The sequence below is a fragment of the Narcine bancroftii genome, chromosome 6, assembly GCF_036971445.1.
Source record: "Narcine bancroftii isolate sNarBan1 chromosome 6, sNarBan1.hap1, whole genome shotgun sequence".
Lineage (NCBI taxonomy): Eukaryota > Metazoa > Chordata > Chondrichthyes > Torpediniformes > Narcinidae > Narcine > Narcine bancroftii.
This window is the reverse complement of record NC_091474.1, coordinates 24,684,371-24,700,144: the sequence shown is the minus strand read 5'-3', so window position 1 is coordinate 24,700,144 and position 15,774 is coordinate 24,684,371. Positions and strand designations below refer to the sequence as shown.

At 42.0% G+C, this 15,774-nt stretch overlaps 1 long non-coding RNA gene across 1 annotated transcript in view; it reads left to right on the top strand.

Annotated features, from left to right (window-relative positions):
- The first annotated feature begins 9,054 nt into the window (after positions 1 to 9,054).
- LOC138735839 (uncharacterized) overlaps positions 9,055 to 15,774 on the top strand; it is a 114,063-nt gene continuing 107,343 nt past the window's right edge. Inside the window, exon 1 of the long non-coding RNA XR_011339962.1 lies at positions 9,055 to 9,247. This is a non-coding gene — a long non-coding RNA (uncharacterized lncRNA). The remainder of the gene's footprint in view (positions 9,248 to 15,774) is intronic.

The window sequence follows — 15,774 nt, the reverse complement described above, 5'->3', positions numbered from 1 at the left end:
CCATGTTGGAAATAAAATTTAACATTTTAATTTAAAATACATTCTGCCTGTATTGTAATGAAGATGTCCACTTCAACCCACACGTACACCCTCACTGTGCTGTTACAGAGATGGCTCAGGGTGGATTGATGAACATTAAATTAAAAGTCTCAAAAGGGACTTTAAAAAGATATACAGGATGAAGTTGAAGGAGCAGGGCAGTTGAATTAATCATTCAACAAGGTATCACTTGCACAATGATCCAAATGGTACTCTAAGCTCTGCGCACTCACCCTCTGTTCATCCAGCCCCACCAGCAGATTCCATTCCTTCCCCTACATGTGTTTAATTGGTTCCACAGGATGCATAGTCTGATGTTCACCTTAATTGTGGGGGCACGGTGAGGGGTGGTAATGGAGGCTGGAACTCGAGTGGTATTTAAGAGACTCTTAAACAAGCGTATGCATGAAAGAAAGATAGAGAGTTATGAAGTAGGGAGGGATTTTTTTTGGTAGGTATATGTGGATCGGCACCACATCGTGGGCTGAAGGGCCTATACTATGCTGTAATGTTCACAAGATCACCAGATGTAGAGCCTGAAATAGGCCTATTGGCCCACTGAGTCTGGTCTGTCATTCTAATTATGAGCTGATCCATCCAACCACTCAGCCCTTCTCCCTGACTTTCTCCTTGTAACCTTTGATACCCTAACTAATCAAATGCCTGTTAATCTCTGTCTTACATACACACAAGAACCCCTCAATTGCAGACAGGAGAGCATTATCAAGCTGAATATATTTTAAACACAAAAGACATCATTGCATCTAAGCCTAGGGTGATCACTGGTCCAACTGCAACCTTTCGGGCAAAATTGAGAGACCTCGAGCTCCATTCCCTTGCAGATCAGATCCTCCAATATTCCCAGTAATGATGATTCACTTCCTCTGAGCAACAGATCATGGACCAATGTTAAACCTCTCCACTCCAGGGAGTGGGTTATTTTTACTTCCATGGTAGGGTATATAGGCAACAGGATTGAGCCAAGGAGAGTGAGTTCTGCATCGGGACAATTAAAAGGGGGTGTGGGCACTGGAGAAGAGAGGGAGAATGGACAAAGTCAGTTATTGGGAAGCTAAAGCATCTTCAAAATGGTTCTTTCCCAACCAAGCCAGGATCACAGTTGGACTCTTAGACAAGCATATGCATAGTAAATCCAACGCAGGCCTTGGTTTCCACACAATAAACTCAGGCCTGTACCCCACCCCATGAACAGAGGAGTAGCTGAAATATTCCGAACAATTTTTTATTCCAGAAACAGAGTTTGCTGAGAGACGACACAGTGTCTTTGTTGGCATAATGGTTAACGCAACACCTTTACAGGGCCAGTGAATGGGACCGGGGTTCAAATCCCACACTGTCTGCAAGGAGTTGGTACATTCTCCCGCTGTCTGCATGGATTTTCCCTTGGGTTCCAGTTTCCTCTCACCATTTGAGACACACTGGGAGGTGTAAATTAATTGGGTGTAAATGAGGTGGCATAAGCTCATCCGCTGAAATGGCCTGTAACTGTGCTGTATGTCTAAATTTAAAATTTAAATTTAAATACATCAAATTAGGGCAGCACAGTTGGCATAGCAGTTAGCACAACGTATTTACAGTGCCAGCAATTGGGACTGGAGTTTGAATCCCATCTGTAAGGAGTTTGTACGTTCTCCACGTGTCTGTGTGGGTTTTCTGCGTGGCTCAGGTTTCCTCCCACTGTCTGAAAGTACTGGGGGTCTAGGTTAATTGGGTGTAAATTGAGCGGCATGAATTTGTGGACCAAAATGGCCTGTACTGTGCTGTATTCTAAAGTTAAAAGTCAATGCTCAAAAATCAAACCAATTACAAACCACCAAGCCCATCTTAAAAACAGTTACTAAACCAAAACAAAATCCACAGCTTAAATGTTCTGTGTTCTCTCAGTCATTATGTCATACATTTGGCCCCTGGCTCTGGCTTCCTTTCTGCCTTTCGTATCATCCTATATCATAATCTAAAAGACTTTTATCAATTTACCCTTCAGTCTGCACCTGAAGAGAAAGGAGACCCAGCTCCTCAATTTTTTCAGTCAGGTGTAATTTCATAGATCTGATTTGTGCAAGAAAAAAAAAAGCAATCCTATGGAGTGGTGGGTTTAATGCAAGGTTTTAAGGGTGGGCGTATATTTTATTTGCAAAGAAGCTCCAAATTCTTTAAAGAATCTTAATGGGTTTGTGGGTGTATGTTACATAATTCTGGCCTCAAGTGAATCGTGACTCAAACCTTGATGGGTCCTGACAACGTCAGGCAGAGGGAAAATGATTGGCCAACTCCAATATCAATCAAGCTGGTGACCATCCTCCTCTATGTGACTGTAATTGATGGATGCAAATAATTTATCTGTCTCCGTCCTCTGCTCGATGCATTCATCTGGAGAAAATTTTGGCTTTCATTGGGTAATGTTGCTATGGCTTTTGTACTAAACATTATTAACCAACCAAATTTTCTTTGTGCGCCAATAGACTGTGTACTGCAAACCCTACATCGGACCCCGCCTCCAACTCATTGTCAACAAACACTCTAATTGTAGACTGAGTGTTTTCAATTTGTGAACATCGCTTGTTCTGACACTGGGAGGGTGGTGAATCAGTATCACTCTTGTGGAATCTAAAACTTATTGAACTATACATATAAAGGAGGCACACATAATGAGGGGTATACTTGCTTTGGAAACAGTCCAGAGAAGATTCAATGGGTTGGTTCCAAGTACGAATGATTGTACTCTGAGCAACAACTGAGAAAGCAAGGCAAATACACATTGGTGTTTTGAAGGAGGAGATCTTATAGAAACATATTAGATGCTAAGGGAGACTGGACAGAATGGATGCGAAGAGGACGTTCCCTTTGTGGGAAAATCTAGAAGTAAGAAACAGTCTCAGGGTAAGGAAATGAAGATAAGAGGATTGTTGATCTGTGGAATTCTGGAAAACACTATCATTGAGTACATTCAAAGCTAAGAAAGATTTTTTTAATTTCACAGAGGAGATAAAAGTTTTGGGGAATAGAATCAGAATCAGGTTTGTGGTCATGAATATGTGTCACAAAATGTGCTGTTTTGCAGCAGAGGTATTATGCATTACAGCTGCAAAAGTTGCTATAAATTACATTTCCATAAATTTACTTTTTAAAAATAAATAAATTAGTGCAAAGAAGAGAAAGAAAACATTGAAGTAGTGTCTGTGGTTCGTTGTCCATTCATAAATCTGTTCTGATAGCAGAGGGGAAGAAGCTGTTTTAGTACCGTTGGGTGTTTGTCTTCAGACTTCTGTACCTCCTTCCTGATGGTAGCAGTTGGGACAGAGCATGGCCTGGGTGGTGGGTATTCTTGAGCATAGAGACTCCTTGAGGATAGAGGCTCCTTTCTTGAACCGCCGCCTTTTATAGATGTCTTTAATGGAGTGGAGACTGATGCCTATGAGGGCACTGGCCTAGTTCACAACCCTGTGTAGCCTTTTACTGCCTTGTGCATTGGCACTGCCATACCAGACAGTGATACAACCTGTCAGAATGCTCTCTACCAGGTAGCACAGGCAGAAATTAACATTGAGCCAAAGGTCTAAGTCGTTAAGATCTCATTGGGGTCTGACAAGCTGCATCTGTTGAAATCTGGCAGAATATTTCTACTCCCCTATTATTCCAAACAAAAAAAAATGTATCATTTAATTTCTCACTTCAGTGCACTTTTAAAAATACAATAAACCACTCTCCTCTTCATCAGCTCTATCTTCACTTCCTGCTGCCTCAGAAAACTGGCAAACATATTAAAGGATGGTCACACTCTCTCATCTCCCTTTGGGCAGAAGATGCACAAAGCTTAAAAACTCACACCTCCCGATTCAAGGACAGATTTTTTTTCTGTTATCAAACTCTTCAACAGACCTCTCATTAGTACAAGATGATGTCTTGCACTGTTTTTTTTCCCCCAAATAACACATCCCATATTTTTCTTTTATTGTAATAATATATTTTTTATTCTTGCAATACTTGCAGTACTGTGCTTGGGTTGACTTGCCTGGATAGCACACAAAACAATGTTTTTCCACTGTAGCTTGGTAGGTGACAATAAACAATTGAAATGCAGAGTTCATTAAAGCACAAGAATATAGATCCTCAAATCAATCCATTAAAATGAATTATCTCAGGATATTTAAACGGCAAGCTCCTGATGAATAGACATTAATGTAACAAAAGCAGATTATTCTTCTCCACTATCAGATTTCTGAACGGACAATGAACCTATGGACATTAACCCACATTTTTCTCTTCTTTGCACTACTTATTTTTTAAAATCTTTTCGTGATTTTTGCACCACCTGAACCATACTGCTGCCGCAAAATAACAAATTTCATGACACGTCTTCATGATGATAAACAGGATTCTTTAAATTACATGTAGACATCCAGCAGGTAACAAGCCCTTTCAGCCCAAGAGCCTATGCCACCCATTAACCTTCCAACCCTGTAAGTTTTGAAGGGTGGGAAGAAACAAGAGCATCCGGAGGAAATGTACGCAAACATGGGGGAGAACGCACCAACTCCTTGCAGACAGCACCAGATTCGAACCCTGGTCGCTGGCGCTGTAATAGCATCACTTGAACTGCTATGCTAACCGCACCCCTCTTCTGATTTTGAGGTTAGCAACTTGCCATGCTTTGCAATGACAGCGGATCAAACTCCTGCGTTAACCTGCTACTGAACAGCTTTCAAACACGGCTGCCAGAACGCAAACATCCAGCTTCCAAGCTTTTTAATTCTCAGAAGAGAAAAGAAAGAGAGCAAGGGGAAAGAGCCCGGTGTCTGGCAGAGGGACAAGCTGAGTTGGTTAAGAATGGGAGAGCAGGTACATGGGAGCTGTTGAAATGTTTGTTTAAATGCAGGGGAAACACTGTATTCCCCTGTGTCACTGAAGGAATTCAGACAATACAAACATGGCCTGGTGTACCGGGGCAGCTCCCTCCTGACTCGAACTCCAGAATCTCCAGCTCCCCAGCCGGAACAAGACGGAAGAACCCAATCAGGGTGAAACTCAGGTTAGATACCAAATAAAAATTTCCAGAGAAAACAGCCGTGTGATTAAAAAACAAACTAAAAAAAGATTATGCAAGGACTTTGAACAGAATTTTTTTTTTCCTTGTTAATTAATGTCAACTATAAGCTAAATTCTCCCCGTCTTCCATGTCATCTTCACCTCTTCCACACATTACCATAGGTTCTTTAACATTTACATGAGACAACAGATGGTTTTGGTTTAATATCCAATCCCAAAGGTGGCACCTTCAAGTGTGCATCATTAGAACAGTCCTAAAGGATCCAAGTTCTCTGAAAGTAATTCATTTGGTATGCACTGTTTTCATGAGATCATGGAAGGTTGCATATACATCCAAATTATTTTCTTTCTGATTTGTGCATCTCTTTAATTCAAACAAACATGGTACAGTTTTAGTTATTCTTTTTGAATGAATAAAGGCTATTGTCATGTACTGTATGTAAGTACAATGTATAGATGCAATCAGTCTTAATTTCTGCAGCTTCCCAAATATGTAAAACACACAACTTATAAAAGTAAAAATAATAACATAGAAATAAGAGAAAAATATGTCTGCAAAATTATGATGGGTATAGATAGAGTAAATGCAAGCAGGCTTTATCCATTGAGATTAGGTGAGATAAAAACTGGAGGATATGGGTTAAGGGTAAAAGGGGAAATGTTTAAAGGGAACATTAAGCAGAGAGTGGTGAGAGCGTCGAATGAGCTGCCAACTGAATTGGTAAGTGTAGGGTCAATTTTGACATTGAAGGAAAATTTGGTCAGGTACATGGATGGGAGAGGTATGGTTCTATTCACAGTCGGTTATCAGGCAAAAATATGCTGAGTCAGTACTTGTACAATCAGATGACAATAACGACTTGATTGATTTATAGTTATCAATACATTCCATACATTAGTCTATTAGACTGATCAATATCACCCACTATACCTAGACATGGCCAGATGTTTGTCTTAGTTAAAACAGAGTGAAACACAAAAGTCTATATATGCAGTGATTGTAGTAAAAATACAATGCCACGCAAACTCAGCATGTCGCACAGCGTACTTTATATAGTAAAAATAAAAACACATAACTGACATTTCAGGCCTGAGCCCTTTCACCAAGGAATGAGCAAAATGTAGGCAGGCGCCTGAATAAAATAACAGGGGGAGATGCACAGATCCACAGGTATGTGGTCATAGGTGGATAATGAGAAGGAGGTTATTGGGGGTGGGGAGAGGTGGAAGTGGGGGCCTGGAAGCCAGAAAGGAGAGACCAGGTTCAGAGCTGTGGAGGTCAGAAGGGGAGAAGCCTGGAATAGGAGTTGGGTGGGAGGGTATTGGGGAAATGTTAAAATATAGACAGAGAATAAATATGGTTTATAAGAGGTAGACATTTATAAATTATAGTCCATGCCCTGTCTCAGAACAATCTCCTCAGTCCCAGCCACTCTCCCCAATGCTCCTGTTATACACCCACACTAGGGGCAATGAACAATGACCAAAAAAGCCACCAGCACATCTTTGGGACATTGGGGGAAAATGAAGCATCCGGAGGAAGCACCTGCAGATCCTGGGAGAAAGTCCAAACTCCAGACAGACTGTACCAGAGGTCAGGACTGAAGCCAGGTCACTGAAGCAGCGAAGCAGCAGATGTGGTCTGTTTAAGAAAATTATCTCAGATGTTTTGGACTGAAATTCACTGGAGAATGGCCAAGCAGTTATTGCCTATTGGAATCATCCCTCTAATGAAGAGACACAATTTAGATTTCAGATTTATTGTCAGAGCACATACATGACATCACATACCACCCCAAGATTCTATTTTCTGTGGGTGAGGCAGAATTACCACTTATTGGTAGTGGAAAAAAGAAACTACAAACAGCATAAGCATGAAAACAAATAAAGAACTGAAAACAGATAAAAATGTAAGCAAACTAACTGTGCAATACAGAGAGAATTTAAAATATAAATAAAGTGCTCAAAAGAGATCGTAAATGAGTCCCTGATTGACTTTGTTGTTGAGGCGTCCGGTGATGGAAGGGTTGCAGCTGTTCCTGGACAGGTGGTGTGAGTCTTGTATCAAATCTCCGTGGATCTGTCTTGGAGCCTCCACGTTGATGCAATCACAAAGGCTCACCAGCAGCTATACTTTGTGAAGTGTCTGAGGAGGTTTGATATGTCCCTGAAGAGTCCTGTAAACTTCTAGAGACGTTCCATGGAGAGCATTCTGGCTGGTTGCGTCACTGCCTAGTATGGAAGCGCCAACTCTCAGGACAAGAACAAACTCCAGAGTTGTTAACTCAGCTTGCAACATCACAGGCACTAGACTGCACTCCATCAAGGATATCCACAAGAGGCAGTGTCTTAAAAAAGCAGCCTCTATCCTCAAAGGCCCCACCACCCAGGCCATAACCTTTCCCCATACCAAACCGTGATGCAACCGGTCAGCACACTTTCCACCACACATCTGTAGAAATTTTCCAGGGTTTCTTGTGTCATACCAAACCTCCACAAACTCCTGAGGAAGTAGAAGCACTGACATGCTTTCTTCATGATGCCTTTAGTGTGTTCGGTCCAGGAAAGATTCTCTCAGAGACAGGCTCCCAAGAACTTAAATTTGCTCACCCTCTTCACCTCCGGTTTTCCCTTCCTGATGTCAACAATCAGCTCCTTAGTTTTGGTGACATTAAGTGCAAGGTTGTTGTTGGTGAACCTTTCAGCCAAGTTTTCGATCTCCCTCCTGTATGCTGACTCATCACCTTTCTCTATATTGTCATACTGAGCCACACAGTCGTAGATGTAAAGTGAGTAGAGCAGGGGGCTAAGAACACAGCCCTGTGGTGCTCCGGTACTGATGGAGATTGTGGAGGAGACTTTCTTGTCAATCCTCACTGATTATAGTGTGGAAGTGAGGTAATCTATGATCCAATTAACAGTGGGGTGCTGAGTCCAAGGTCTTGGAGTTTGCTGATCAGTTTTGAGGGAATGATGGTGTTAAATTCTGAACTGTAGTCAATAAAGAGAATCCTGATGAATGCATCTTTACTGTCTAGGTGTTCCAGGGCTTTGTGTAGAGCCAGTGAGATGACATCTGCAAAAGACCTGTTGCTACGAAAGGCGAACTGGAATGTATCGCTCAGACAGGAGCTGATATGCTTCAACGCCAGCCTTTCCAAACACTTCATCACTGTTGATGCAAGTGCTACTGGCCGATAGTCATTAAGGCAATTACTACACTCTTCTTGGGCACCGGTATGATTGACGCCTGTTTGAAACAGGTGAGTACCACACCCTGCTGGAATGAGATATTGAAGATAGCAGTGAATACATTGGTAAGATGGTCAACACAGATTTTTATTACTCAGCCAGGTACTCCCTCCTATAATAAATACAAATTTACTGTAAGCATTCCTATTTATCTGACCACCATCCTAAGTTGCTCATCCATGTTTAGCATAAGGGCAGAACACTGAGCACAGTGGTCAGCACAGCTAAGTGTTTGAATTTGCCACAGCCGTAAGGAATCCTTGTGTTGTCCTGTGACCGGTGTGGGCTTTCCCCAGGTGCTCTGGTTTCATCCCCTCCTTTAAAACACATGGGGCTGGTAGGTTAAAAGGTTGTAATTGGGCAGCACTGGTTTTGTGGCTCATAAGAACCATGCCCTTAAAATTAACATTTTTAAAAAGTTGCCAACATGGCGAATGTAGTACCAATGAGTATCTGAGGTGGAATATTTGTTCCCAAAGGAAAATCTTATCCAGTGGACAGCTGTGAAAATGAGCCTTATTTGTAAATATTTAACCTTTGATCTATTAATAACATGATTGAATGCAGGAAATTTTTGCCAAGTATGATTTACCTTCTCTAATAATGAGTGCCAGTAAATGTACCCCTGTGCTGCACCAAGTGAACATCAGTTCAAAGCCCTTCATTTCTTTATACCTCTCCATCAAACCCACAGACAAGGGTGGTGCTGTTGTGGTCTGGCACACAAACCTCTACCTGCTGAGGCCAGACGACTGCTCATAGACACCTCTACTTACCCCTTCAACAGGGCCCTGCTAAAGAACATCAAGCCAGTGTCTCACGTATCATCTCTAACCTCATCACTTCTGGACATCTCCCTCCCATGGCCTGCAACCTGAGTGTTTTCCAGGTGGGTTTCCTCTGGGTGATCCATTTTCCTCCTACATCCAAAAGGGGTGCTGGTCAGTTGGTTAATTGGCTGCTATATATTGACCTTAGTGTTCAGGGAGTAAAAACAAAAAGCTGGAGAGACAGCTGGTGAATCAGTAGGGAAAAATACATAAATCGACATTTCGAGCTTGAACCCATCATCAAGATATGAGAGAATGTCAGCAGATGTCCGAACAAAAAGATGGGGGGTGGGGAAGGGGGAAAGAGATGATAGATGGAGAAAGGAGGGAGGTGTCAGCAGCAATCAGGGAGGAAGGATGGCTGGATGAGTAAGGGAGAAGGGAGGGAGAACTGGAAAGGGTGAGGGGAAAGAAAAGGCGAGCAAGTTTAGCAGAAAAGTTGACGTTAACACCATCCGGCTGGAGAGCGCCCAGACAGAAAATAAGGTGTTGTTCCTCCAATTTGCAGGTGGTCAGGAATGGGATAGTACATAAGGCCATGGTCAAGGTAGGATAGTATACTGACCTTAGTGTACAGGTAGAATCTGAGCAGGAGTGGGATTGATGAGAACGTGCGGACAATTTAAATACAAGGGGGATTAATGTAGGATCAGTATAAATGGATGTTTGATGGTCAGTGCAGACAGTGAGCTGAATGGCCCGTTTTGGTGCTGTATCTAAGACTCCACAACAAAGCGTTCATTTGGCCCATTTTACCAGACCTCCAAAAAAATTCAATCCCATTTCACTGTGCTGTATTTTCCATTGTGTTCAATATCCTATATTCATAATCATATACCCCACAGAACTAAAATAACCAAATATTAGAAGTAAATCGAAAAGGTCACCTTTTACTGAAATTACAAGCAACAAAGGAGATTGGCAATTTGATACACGTGTATAATTGAGATAGATGAAGTTCTATTATATTCTGGATATATCATACAACATGTTACACACACACACACACACACACACACACACACACACACACACACACACACACACACACACACACACACACACACACACACACACACACACACACACACACACACACACACACACACACACACACACACATGAAAATAGATGAGCATTGATGACAGATGGTCTCATCTGTGATGCTTTCCCAGGTCAAGTAGACACTTGAGTCTTGGTTTTCCGATCACTCACAAAGGATGGTTAATTGTGTGAGGTAGCACAAGACAGACAACACCTGTGGAACATTAGTCCAATGTGGTTTCATACCTTTAGCAGCGATATCAGTGGTGCAGTTGTTAAGTTGGTAATATCAGATTTAAGTGTGGGTCGACATGGTGTTAAGTAGCATTTCCTTACAGTCCCATGTATATTAAATTCAAACCTTTGATGGCGCGTGAAAATAGGAAAGAGAACAAAGTTGGAACGTTTGAAATCTGATCCTTCTCCATCAGACATCTCGCTGCATGAAAAATGATAACCACCAGACAAGGAGAAGATCTTTAGGGCCACTTTGTAGCTTAAATCCCAGGAAACAGCAGTGTTGTTAATCTTTTTCTCTTATTTCTGAATTTGCTGAACAGTCTCACTTTCTCTTTTTGCTTTGAGCTTCTCTTTCCTCTCTCACTTGTTCCTTCCTTTCTGAGCAGCAGGATTTGCATCAAGGGAGAAGGGGTGGATTCATTGAATGAGCACCCCTCTAACTTACTTGGGAGCACACTTCTCCCATATGTCTTCTTATTCAAATATGAGCCAAGAGATCAGACATCGCCATCCTGTTTCACCACACACAGAGGCAGTGTATCATCTCCCTGTTCTCATACAGGATCCCCAATTTAATAAACCCAATGTTTCTGTTCAGAATGAGTTAAACCAAGCACATACAGGTTGTAAACAACTTATTTCTGAAATGAGTCAGGGTTAGTACTGATGTTCATTCCTAATTGCTCTTGAGAAGCTCAGCTCTCTTGGACTAATCTGGTCCTATGGTAAAGGTAGCTGCACCGTCAACACAGAGTTACACAGGATCTTGATCAATTATTCTTCATTGGAATCTGGGTATTGCTGGCAAGACATAACCCAAACTGCACCTGGGTGGAAGCAGAAGACCTATTACTGTCTTTCTGGTGAAGATGAGCCACAAGAGAATCGGAGTAGTGTGTACAACATGGAAGAGAACTTTGAGGTGCTAAGGTTCCCCTGTTCCTCTCACCCTTGTGAGACGAGCTTTCTCTGACAGGTAGTTCCATACACCCAACCACCCTCCATGTGGAAAAGTTCCCCCTCAGGTCTCTTTTAAATCTTTTCCCCTCTCACTTTGAATCTAAGTCCCTTCTTTTATACTCTCCTACTCTGAGAAAAAATTTATGACCATAACTATTCCCCATTGACATTATCTACAATGGGATAGAGAGCCACAAAAATGCATTAAAAATCCTGCAGATGCTGAAAATCTGGAATAAAAGCAGGAAAAAAAATGCTGGAAAGACTCAATGGGTCAGACAGTCCTTGTGAAACTTGAAAGCCTGCAGATGCTGTGATTGTAGTAAAAGCACTACAGCTGGTCTCACGGTGTCCATAGGAGGTAAAGATATATTACTGTCGTTTCAGGCATGAGCCCTTCCTCAACATATTTCAGAGGTCGGCATGGTAGCACAAAGTCTTGTAACTTTGAAGGGGGTGCTCAGACATGTTGTCCGTGGAATAACAATCATTGAACAAAGTCATCAAAGCACAGCATTGGATGGAGACAATGTCATATTTAACATAGAATATTACAGCATAGTACAGGCCATTCAACCCTCGATATTGTGCCAACCTCTATAAACCTATTCAAACTAAACTTTCCCTACCTCGTACCCTTAACTTTCTATTTTTCCTCAATATATATACCTTCCAAAGAGTCTTTTAAATGCTCCTATTGCACCAGCCTCCACCACTACCCCAGGCAATGCATCCCAGGTACGCTCTGTGTAAAAATGTACCCCAAATGTCTCCCCTAAACTTTCTTCCCCTCACTTTGTACAGATATTCTCTGGTGTTGGCTTCTCCTGACTTGGGAAAAATGAGTTGGTTGTCCACCTTATCCATACCTCTCAAACTTTTAGACCTCTATTAAGTCATCTCTCATCCTTCTTCACTCCATAGAGAAAAGTCCTAGCTCTGTTAACGTTGCCTCATAAGACACATTCTCCAATCCAGGGAACATTCTGGTAAATCTTCTCTGCACCCTCTCCATGGCTTCCACATCTTTCCTGTAATGAGATGACCAGAACTGGACAATATTCCAAGTTAGTCTAACCAGAGTTTTATAATCACTGCAACATTACCTCATGACTTTTGAACTCAATTCCCAAACTAATAAAAGACTAAAGTGGACCATAATAATGGAAGAGAGGACCAATGGACACTCCCGCACCCCCCCCCCCCAACTTGATGTGATCTACTGGAATCACTGTCTGAAGAGAGAACGTAAAATCATTGAGGACCACCAGGCTGAGAAGTAGCTTTTACCCCGCGGGCAATGAGAATGCTTAATCACCAAAGGAACTGCTCACACTAACCATCCAAGGCTCTCATGTTCATGAAGCAATATACAATATTTATTATGTACTTGTATAGATGAATATTTGTCCTGCAAGTGTATTGTTTGTTTTATGTGTGTTAGGTCTGGTTGCATCTGCATGTTTTCCACAGAGGACCAGAGAACGCTGTTTTGTCAGGTTGTACTTATGCAATCAGATGATAATAAACTTGACTTGGCTTGACTTAATCAAGGCCTTCTCAAGCATACTCAACCTGCGCAGAAACCTTGAGAGATCTATGGATTATCCTCCTTTTGCAGGATTTTACCCACAGGATAACACCAACTCCACACTCCTGGCCCATCTCTCCTGCTCCCAAGCACCCTGGGCCCATGCACCAACTCTCCAATTGTCCTATTCATTTGACCTGATGATCTCCCAGGAAGCTCATTGGAAGCATCAATGTTCACCACTATTCTCTTGCATTTGGGTGCATTAGAATTTCTGGGCCACGGAAGAGGCCAATACAACACAGAAACATGTCCTTCTGCCCAACATGGCTGTGCTCGCCATCGAGTCCCATAAACATTAGTTTCAGTTTACTCTGCCAAAATTCCCTTCAACTCTCACAAGATTCCACCACTTATTCACACACCACAGGTAAAGGACACAGTGGCCAATTAACCAACCAATTCCATTTCTCAAATGTAAATCTAAAAGAAATTAAATGGCAGTAGCTAGAAATCTGAAATAAAAACAGAACCCTCAAAATTAAGGCAGCATCTATGAAGAGAGAAAACCAGGTCAGCAACCTTTGACCAGAAGTGGAAGGCTAAGAAAACAAATGTGTTTTGAGCTGCAGGAAGTGGGGGGGAGACTGGAGGGGTGGGGGTTGTGAGAACAAAGGGAATGTCTGTGATTTTAAAGAGACCAAGAGAATTGGGTAACACAGCTGCTGTTGTGGAAGAGAAGCTAGTGACTGGTGATCAACCAGCCTTTGATCACCTTGCTAGTTTCGCGTGCTCTTGTATTCCCTACCACATCAGAGAACAAAACAGAAATAGGTAGAAACAGAGATGAACACAGGAAAATAAAAAATAAAATGGCACTATAGATAGAATCAAATTATGTACAATACTTTCCAGCTAGTGAAGCGTTTAGTACTGGGACACACATCATGAATTTAGCCACTTTCTTCCCATGATATATTATTCCATCTTAAGGACAAACATCATGGGGAGTGTTTCTTTGAATTGGCAATATGTGTTCCCAGTGTACAAAGCTCCCTACTGGCACAATCATTTCATAATGTTGCTCCTGGGTAAATGGGTCATGTCGAAAGGGGATAAATATATGGAGTTAAAGAAAGGCAGGCACGCAGAGACAGAGTTTGAAGGAGATCAACATGGATTCAGAGATCCAGAGCAAGGGAGGGCAACTCTGAAATCCTGTGTGCAATTCTGCCTCAAATACACCCAAAGACCTTGCTTCCACAGCTGCCTGTGGCAACAAGTTCCACAGACTCACAGCCCTCTGAATGAAGAAATGTTTCCGTAATGGTTTTAAATTGATGTCCTTTTATCCTAAAATTGTGCCTTCTTATCCTAAACTTCCCGACCATGGGAAACATCCTTGCCACATCTACACTGTCCAGACCTTTCAGGCATTTAAAATGCCTCAATGAGGTCCCCCTCATCCTTCTGTACTCCAACAAATACAGTCCAAAGAGTAGCATTACTCTAGCACAGTGGTTTTCAAACTTTTTCCTTTCCACTCACATTCCACCTTAAGTAATCTTTATGCCATAGGTGATTAGTAAGGGGTTACTTAAGGTGGTATATGAGTAGAAAAAAATTTGGCCCATTTCCTTTGGAGTTATGAAACCGTGCACATATCAAGTCAATTAGGTATGATTAAAATAATGCTTTTCCACCTTTTTCTTTCCACTCACATATCACTTTAAGTAATCCCTTACTAATTATAGAGCAACTATGCATAGGGATTACTTAAGTGGTATGTGAGTGGAAAGAAAAAGTTTGAAATCTACTGCCTTGCACCATGCAAAAGACTAGCAGATAGACAGGTGACTAAGCAGGGAATGGAGGGGGTATGGATCATGTGCAGGCAACAGAGTTTTATTTTACCTTAACTTGGGCATCATGTTCAGTACAGACATGTGTTGCAAGTCTGATCTTCAATGACCATCAGGAACCTGAGTGGCCCTGATTCTATGCTAGAGATGCCAGCCTGAATTTAAACCCCAGCACTGCCTGTGTCTTGGATACGAGAGAACCAAATAGGTTGCGTCTGTACTCTGAAAGCTGAGTGGAAATCTGACAGAGGTGTAGAAAATTTTAGGCACATAGATAGACTGTTAGACTACCCAGAGCAGGGGTATTTATAACCATATACCAGAAGTTTAAAGTAAAGAGTAAGAGATTTAGAAGCGATACAATTATTTTTTTTTTAATGCAGTAGTTTGGGTTTGGAATGTGCTGTCTGAGAGAACACTAGAGACAGAGAAACTGTCAATACTTGTATCTCAATGAGGATTTGACACAAGGCATAGAATGCTACGGACCTAGTGCTGGCAGATGGGATCTGTAATTATGGGCAGCATGGACAGGATAGGCCGAATGCCCTGCCTCTGCACAGCATGGCTCTGCAAATCCAATGTTGGGCTAGATGCACTTCAACTGGGCTTCCTCCCCAGAGAGTTTGGCGCAAATTATCCCCCGATACACAGATACAGTCAGTTACAGAGCCAACCAGAAAGGGACATGGATAGAGAGTTCCAGGGGGTTTAGAGGTCAGTAAGGCTCTCGTTATCCATTCAGCAGGACAGGATTTTGTAAAGTTGCCAAGTGGAAAATTCTAGACAACCTTACATTTCCAGGAAACCTTTGATCCGCTGTGTTAAAGTAATGTAGACAGACACTGAGTAGCAAGAGAGACAGCAGAATGTGAATAGGGTGGTGGTTACGGTGAATCATTGTCTGACTTGCACCAACAATGACAAAATCTTTGTACTAACAGTGCAG